Raw genomic sequence first — 7,735 nt, forward strand, 5'->3', positions numbered from 1 at the left:
AATACCTACAAACGTTTTTGACCCAAACAGTTGGTTTATTTTATGTCACTTGTATAAATTTCAGAAAAATTCTAAGAAACTAAGCAATCCTAAAAAATGCAGTCTTTCCGAACAAAATAAATCAAATTTTGAACAAAGTTGGACTGGTTTATTTTTGGAAAAGAAACCGACTGAAGTAAGACTCGGTTCACTATAGATTTGGGTCAAATAAAAGGCCAAAAGGTAAGTATACACCGCCAATAGCTATCACTCCAAAATAGAAAAACGCCTTTTAAACCGTCATAATATAAGAATTCCGGATAAAACTGAATGTGCCAATAAGTACCACCCCGAGCCGAGTGTATGAGTATGGACTTAATTTATAAATCAAGACCTTTCTTTACACTTTTTTCTTATAAACACATATACTCCTTATACATAAAAGGAGGCTATTTATATATGGATGTTATAACTCCGGAACTACGATACCCTATATTTAAAGGAAATAAATCCAAATTTTTCTCAAAGGAACATATGATATGCGATTTATTGATGATAGTTCTTTCGCGAGAAAATAAACACAAAATAAGCAGTTTAAGCAAATACTCCTACATTGGAATTCAAAGGTCAACCATCTAGTACGGATCCTTAATAATGGGGTGACTAACACCTTCCCCAGGGGATCATCAGAACTCTTACATAAAACTCTAGATTACGAAGGTTTTTTTCACTGCATTTGAATAAACCCTTCAAAATCGGTTTTCCTAATTTCTTAAAAATTAGGTGGCGACTAGTTTTCAAATAAGTCCGAAAGAGCACCAACGAGTTCGTAGTAGCCTTTTTGCGCCCTAAACCCGCGCGAAAAAGTGAACCATCACAGACATACATAAAGATAACAAGGTAAGAGAAAACAAGCAAACCTTAGAATACAGGTCATGCTTCTAAGAAATCGACTCACATAATCAAACCTTGATGCAACAACTAAACCCAAGTGAAACAAATATCCAAGTATACAAAAAACCAGGTACCATCAAGACAAATCAACATGTAGCCCATATCAAATACAGTAAATATCCAAGTATACAGAAAACCAGGTACCATCAAGACAAATCAACATGTAGCCCATATCAAATACAGTCCAAGAATATGACCAACACCATATCCAAATCATCATCAACCACGAAGCATAATCAAGCAATGCCATATGAGATATGAATGCAATGCAATGCCTGTACTCTTGCACTCCGAGAGCGGAATATCTCCACTCCTCGGCAGCACAACCCATGGGAGACCCACGAAGTCCAAGCATTGTCACTCCGCACACAGCTCAGAGGACCCAATTATCTACAAGTGTCACAATATCGGTGTTCCATATCAGCCCCTCCGCACACAGCTCAGAGGTGACTTACTATGTTCCATAATCCTCAATGTTCCTTCTCGTTTCCATCAATAGTGCCAGTCACACAACATAATAAGATGATATGAAATGAGTATGGAACGATACAAGTACAAACAATGAATAATATCAAGTTCAAGTTGTGCCACACACAGCGCATCAGTATCATCAATAAGGGATCCACACAGTAATCATAATGAATCTCCAATTTCCATAACAATAAGAGCCAACTATCCCAAAATGGCTATACTAATAACGAGGCGTACACTAAGTACCAATATCAATATCAAGTAATTTCATCCTTCCGATTTACTCCCAATTCACAAACAATCCACCAATTTATACACAACGTACCAAATAGGGTCCTATGGAGTCTACAGGCCACTAGCCCGATCAAATAAGTCACAAGAAATAACAAACCCTAAGGCAACATCCAACCTAACTTCATACCGGAAGGTTTACATGAAACTACGACAATATCATCTAAATGTACAGTTTGGCAGTCGAAGTATCACCACATGGGTAAACCGTAACCTACCTGGAATGCCGAAATAAGTAGTCACGAACCGTCAGCCACACACTTTCCCTTCCTTTGAGTCTCCAAATAATCAAAGTATATTCATATTCGAAAACTATATTAGAAATTATAAAGAACGATATCTATATTGCTATCATTTTAATTGGGTAAAAAATCGACCCTAGAATTTGGGGAAACGGGGCCCACAAGGAAAAAATGGGAAATTCGAGGCTAAATTATCCAATTAAACACTAGGTGATCAAAAACCATCAACTAATTGCTAAATTAACTCAAGAATTCATCCAATTTCAAAATTCAAGCAAAACCTCCAATTTTGGGTATAAACTCTAACTCTTAAATTCAAGAATTCATCACTAATAATGGAAGCTATATGATTAACAACCTTCGATATATTATAATCTAGCATAAACCCAATCAATTTCATCATTTAAAGCAGCTTAGGAAGTCTAACCAATTTTATGAACTTCTCAAGAAAGACCCATTAAACCCTCTTTCATGAAAAACCCCAATTTCCTAATTTAGAAATCATGAATTAAAGCTTAAAACTACGGAATGAATCAAAGGGAAATACTTAGATTATGGTTTAGACCTTACCCCATAGAAGAAACTTAAAGAACATCCTTGAATTCTTCCAAACCCATGCTTTCAAGATGAGAGAAACCCTAAGCAACATTCATAGACAAAAGGCCTAGCTGTTTCGCCTCGTTCCTGGTGCTAAATGATCCAAAAGCTAGCTTTTGATGCCTCCAATGGATTCCTTGTGAAAGTTCACTCAAGTTAGGCTTTTAAATTACTCCATTTGACCTTATAATGAATGAGATATGGTGGTTTCAATATTTGGAAGAATGCATATTTTTAAATACGAATTCAGTGGCAATTTCGTAATTAATCTGAAAAATCTATCAACACAATTCTTAGTAAAATGACCATAATTTCCTCATACGAAGTAGAAACTCGATGATTTTTGTTGCTTTGGTTATGAAATTACAATACAGCTATAATGGTTCAGTCGAAAAACGAATCAAAGGCCGTTTGCTAAATATGGTAACCTTTATGCTCAAATCGACGTCAAAACCGAAAACAACCACCATACAACCCAAACGTATCCAAAACTCATCGGAATCTAACCAAACTTTGTGGACATGTCCAAAATCATCATACAAACTTATTGGATCTTTCAAAACATCGACACGAGATCATCTTGACTCGATGTTGACCATAGTCAACTCCAATTCTAACTTAACCAGTTTCTCAACCAATGACCCAAATCACACCCGAACCCTTCGGGAACCAAACCAATGACACTACTAAGCAAGGTTTTGGATAGTGAGAAGCGGAAAAAAGCGACGAGGCCTCGCTTCACCGAAGCGAGAAGCGTGAACCGAAGCGCGCGCTTTTTTCATGTGAAGCGCAGTTTAATAAAAAAATAAAAAATATTAAATAGGCATAGATAAATAACTTAAATTAAGAAGTAAATAATAGATACTAGAACTAGATATTCAATAATCCTCATACGCCCAAGTTGGATCTTTTTTTTGGCTTGATGCCATTGAATCAAAAAACAAAACTTACTACAAGTACAACAAAAAATAAATTTCAGAATAGTCAACAGGGATGAAAAAAAACAGAGCAGAAAAAAATTGAAGAACAGAGACAAAAACAGGGCAGAACAATCAAAAAAATTACAAAACAGAGATAAAAAATTGCAGCCCAGTTGAAGAACTGAAAAATAATAGAAAAGAAGAAGAGAAAAAAGAGCAACCCAGTGAATCAAAAACAGAACTTACTAGAATCATAACAAAAAAATAAATTTCAGAACAGTCAACAGGGATGAAAAAAATAGAGCAGAAAAAAATTGAAGAACAGAGACAAAAACAGGGCAGAACAGTGAAAGAAATTATAAAACAGAAATAAAAAATTGCAGCCCAGTTGAAGAACTGAAAAATAATAGAAAAGAAGAAGAGAAAAAAGAGCAACCCAATGAAGAATTGAAAAAATAAAAAAATAAAAAAGAAACTGGCAGTCGTAGCAGCATAGCAGCATGTAAAAGAGAGAAAATAAGAAGAGGAAGAGAAGAGAAGGGAGAGAAGAAAAGAAGAGAAAACTAACCTTGAGACTTGAAAGAGGCGTAAAGAGTTGAGGAGCAGTAGCCGTAAGAGTCCCAATAAAAGCGGGAATGGTGTTTTAAGTTAAAACACTTAAAAAATTATTTAAAAAACCCTAGGGGCTGAAGCGCACGCTTTTGCGCTTTTCTCGCTTTCCTCGCTTCACACTTCTGGGGCTAAAGCGCGCGCTTATTTACCAATGCCTCGCTTCAGAGCAGAAAAGCGCAAGGGCTGCGCTGCGCCTCGCTTTTCGCTTTAAGCGCAGAAGCGCTCGCTTTTCACAACCCTGCTACTAAGTCATAGATCACCCTCCGAACCTAATGGAACTATCAAACTTCAATTACAGGCACGTTACCCTAAAGTCAACTTCGAGTCAAATGATTTTCGCTTTAAGGCCAAATTTTCTAAAAGTCATTCCAAAACCCAAAATGATGAGTAGGGAACTGTGCCACCGGTCCCTGTGTGTCAAAATAATACTAACAAGGCTCGGGGAAGGGCCAACAGGGGAAAAAATGGTAAAAATGCTATAACGACCAAACGGATCGTTACAAGAAAGCAGTTGTGGTCCTTGTCCTTCAGTAAAGGGTATGTTTACTGGGTTGTCATGTTTAGAGGAATGGTAAAGGGATCGTGGAATCAAGAGGTAGAGTATTTGAGAGTTATGTTGCAGTCATACCGGGTAGAATTGACATGAGGGTTCAGTGTTGAGTTGAAAAGTTTGGTTGTGCCGTGGGTCGATGGGAGCCAGTGGTGGACTAATGAGAATGACGCTAGTGTTGGACAAGTGCGAAGTTTTAGTACTCAGGGAGCTATCGAGTGTTGCATCTAATAATGGATTGAGAGTCTTGTCCCTGTTGTGTAAGTTTCGGTTAGTTCCTACTACTACTGGTGTACTACTCGGTTGAGTTGATCGGATGAAAGGGATAATCGCACGAATGGTTAGAGGTTTTCTAGTTTGAAATTTAGGACGTTCGAAGTGGTAAATCAATTATGAGGTTGTCACACCCCTTTTTCCCCACAAAAATGATTTTTCTGTTAAGTTCAAAGGGTTTTCAATTAGAAAGTGACGAAAATTGTGTTTGAAAAGGAATTTTATTTAGAGAAAAAGAGTCGCCGCCTGACATCGAGCTTTAGTATGCCATGTCACCATGAAATCAATATCCCTTTCAAAACAAGTTTGATTCTAAAAACTAATCAGCGACAGAGATTCCGGTTAAGGAATTCTGTTGACCGAGGGGAAGGTGTGTGGCATCCCTCGAGTCTCGTGGTTTTAGCACGGTCTCTTTAATTAACTCGTATCGGCTTAAATAGAAACTCAGTCAAGTAAACTCAAGTAATCACACAAGCACGTGCATAAGAAAAATTCAAAAAATAAAGTCTGAATTATTACAACCCGAAATAAAAGAAAAATGCGAGAAAATAAACCTATACTACCCTATGCTAAACTATACTAAGCTATCCCCGACATCCCAGGGTCTTCTCCAAGAGCGGACTCCATTTTTTACATTGATTTTCTTCCGGGACATCCCACCCGGGAATGAATACACAATACATAAAGCAAGCAAAAGGAATAAAACACACATGCAATTTAAACAAACCTAATGTTTGCCTACCCAATCCAATTTACGAAGTAAGTAATAAAAATAAAGCCCAATCTTGCGATCCCTTTTACTAAATTTCCTAATCACGATTTAACATATCTTTAGAAATTAGCCTATAGATCTTAAGCAAATTGAAAAACTTAACGTGGTTTTTAGCACTAAGTAATTGTTACACAAATTAACCTTATTAACCCCATCGGATCAGTAATTCACAAAAGAAAACAAACACCAAGCAAATATTCCATCCAACATCAATAACAAAGATCTATGAATTAAAGATGGGGCAAAGTTTAGAATTGGACCTCAATGCTTTGATTCCACAAATTTATATCGGCAAGAACCAAACTGAAGCCTTGACCGGAATCCGATGACCTCGACAAAAAAATCTGAAAACTCCAATTAATTAAACCAGATTTGTGGCTCAAAACCAAAAAATTCGAACCGAAAAATTAAGGTAAAAAAATAGATTCGAAAAGTTGATGGTTTCGGGGTGGTTTTCAAAACTATTTCGGGCTATTTCGAGTGTGTTTCAGATGGGGGTTTTTTAAATAAAAAATAGGGGAGGTAGGCATCGGTTTTGTTGGTGGGAAAAGGGTAGTCAACAGGGTGGGTCACGGTGGTGTTTGGTTGGTGGAAATAGGGTGGTGAACGGGAAAAAGGTTGTTGGCCAGTGGCGAAAATGGGGTTTATGGTGGAGGCGGTTTTGGGTGGTTGTATGGTGTTGGAACAGTGGTGCGTTGGTGGTGGTTTGAAGGTGATATACGGTGGTGGTGATGATATGGGTGATAGATGTAGTTGGGGGGGCGGTGATGAAGGTGACCGGAAAAAATGGGACGATGTAGTTGGTTTTTTTTTTTTTTTTTGGTGTTGTGTAGGTATTTCCATTTCTGTGTGTTTGGAGATGAAGGTGATGATGATTCTTTGTTTTTTTTTTTCTTTGGTCGTCCCTCCACTCTCTGATCTCTCTATGTATTTGTTGTGTGCTAGTGTATATCTAGTGTAGAAGAGTGGAGTAGTGAGCAAGAAAAATTCGACTGGAGGTGTGATGGTTTATGCATGCAGGTGTATAAAACGTGTATTGTAAAATGAAATTGGATGAATTAGTTTGTTGGAAGGAATCTTATGAGGTAGAACTTTTTGATTGGTCCTCTTTTGATTTCGTTTTATCACTTTTTTTTTAGTTTTCTATTAATAGTAAACAAAAATCTAAAATTACAAAAATAAGAGCATTAACTAACTAATTTTTAAGAAAAATACAAAATTTTGACAAACAAACTACACTCTATTTTTGTAGTTTTCGATTTTCATGAATAAAACAACTAAAATCAGATAAAACTCCAAAGAGCAATATTCGACTCAAAAGAAAAATTTATACACTAAAAAAGATGAAAACATCCCGAGGTAGGTAAAAATTACGTACCTGTAGCCTATTTCTCTTTGATTGGGAACACGAAGAGTTCTCAGACAAAGACATAGACGACGAGACAAATTTTGACTCGACCATTATTTGAAGGAAGAGAAAGGAACAAAATAAAAATGTGACCGAGCCCTGGTCTTGGGCATCCTACATATCCCAGGTTATAAGGGAATCAGGTCTCATGTATTTCAAGAAACATAAGGGTGATGGAACATACTGAGCTAAAGATTTGAGTGAGGTTCTGTCAAGATTCCGATCCGCGGCTCCTGTTATTACATCAAAATGGAAAACAAAAGTTAAAAAGAAGATATAAGTATGAGATCCTATCTATGCAGCTTCTCTTGAATTTTGACTTGAATCTTCACGCTTTCTCGAGTGGTGAGATAACCTTATTGATCTCGAAAGTAAGCCCTATTCTTCAGGCTGGCTTCTGCGACTTCCAATTAAATCTAAAAGTACATCCTATTCTTCAGGCGGGCTCCTGAACTTGAAATTGAAAAGGTGTTCCTGAAATTGGAATTTGAATGTGTCCCTATTCTCAGGAGTATTCCTGAACTTGAAATTTGAAAGTGTCCCTATTCTCCAGGCGGGTTCCTGACTTGCTTCTCATTCTTTAGGTGGGTTCTGTAAATTATCAAAAACACAAAAAACGAACAAAAAACTTTTACCCCAAGAAAATTTTGTGAGTGTTAGCAAAAG

At 37.0% G+C, this 7,735-nt stretch overlaps 1 long non-coding RNA gene across 1 annotated transcript; it reads right to left on the minus strand.

The window, feature by feature from the left end:
• Positions 1-495: 495 nt before the first annotated feature.
• Positions 496-6,868, minus strand: LOC132641103 (uncharacterized). The gene is made up of 2 exons (XR_009582684.1): positions 2,508-6,868; positions 496-1,412 (listed from the first exon to the last, which is right to left on the minus strand). It is a non-coding gene; the product is annotated as an uncharacterized LOC132641103 (long non-coding RNA).
• Positions 6,869-7,735: the final 867 nt, after the last annotated feature.

This window comes from Lycium barbarum, chromosome 5 (genome assembly GCF_019175385.1).
Source record: "Lycium barbarum isolate Lr01 chromosome 5, ASM1917538v2, whole genome shotgun sequence".
Taxonomy (NCBI): Eukaryota; Viridiplantae; Streptophyta; class Magnoliopsida; order Solanales; family Solanaceae; genus Lycium; species Lycium barbarum.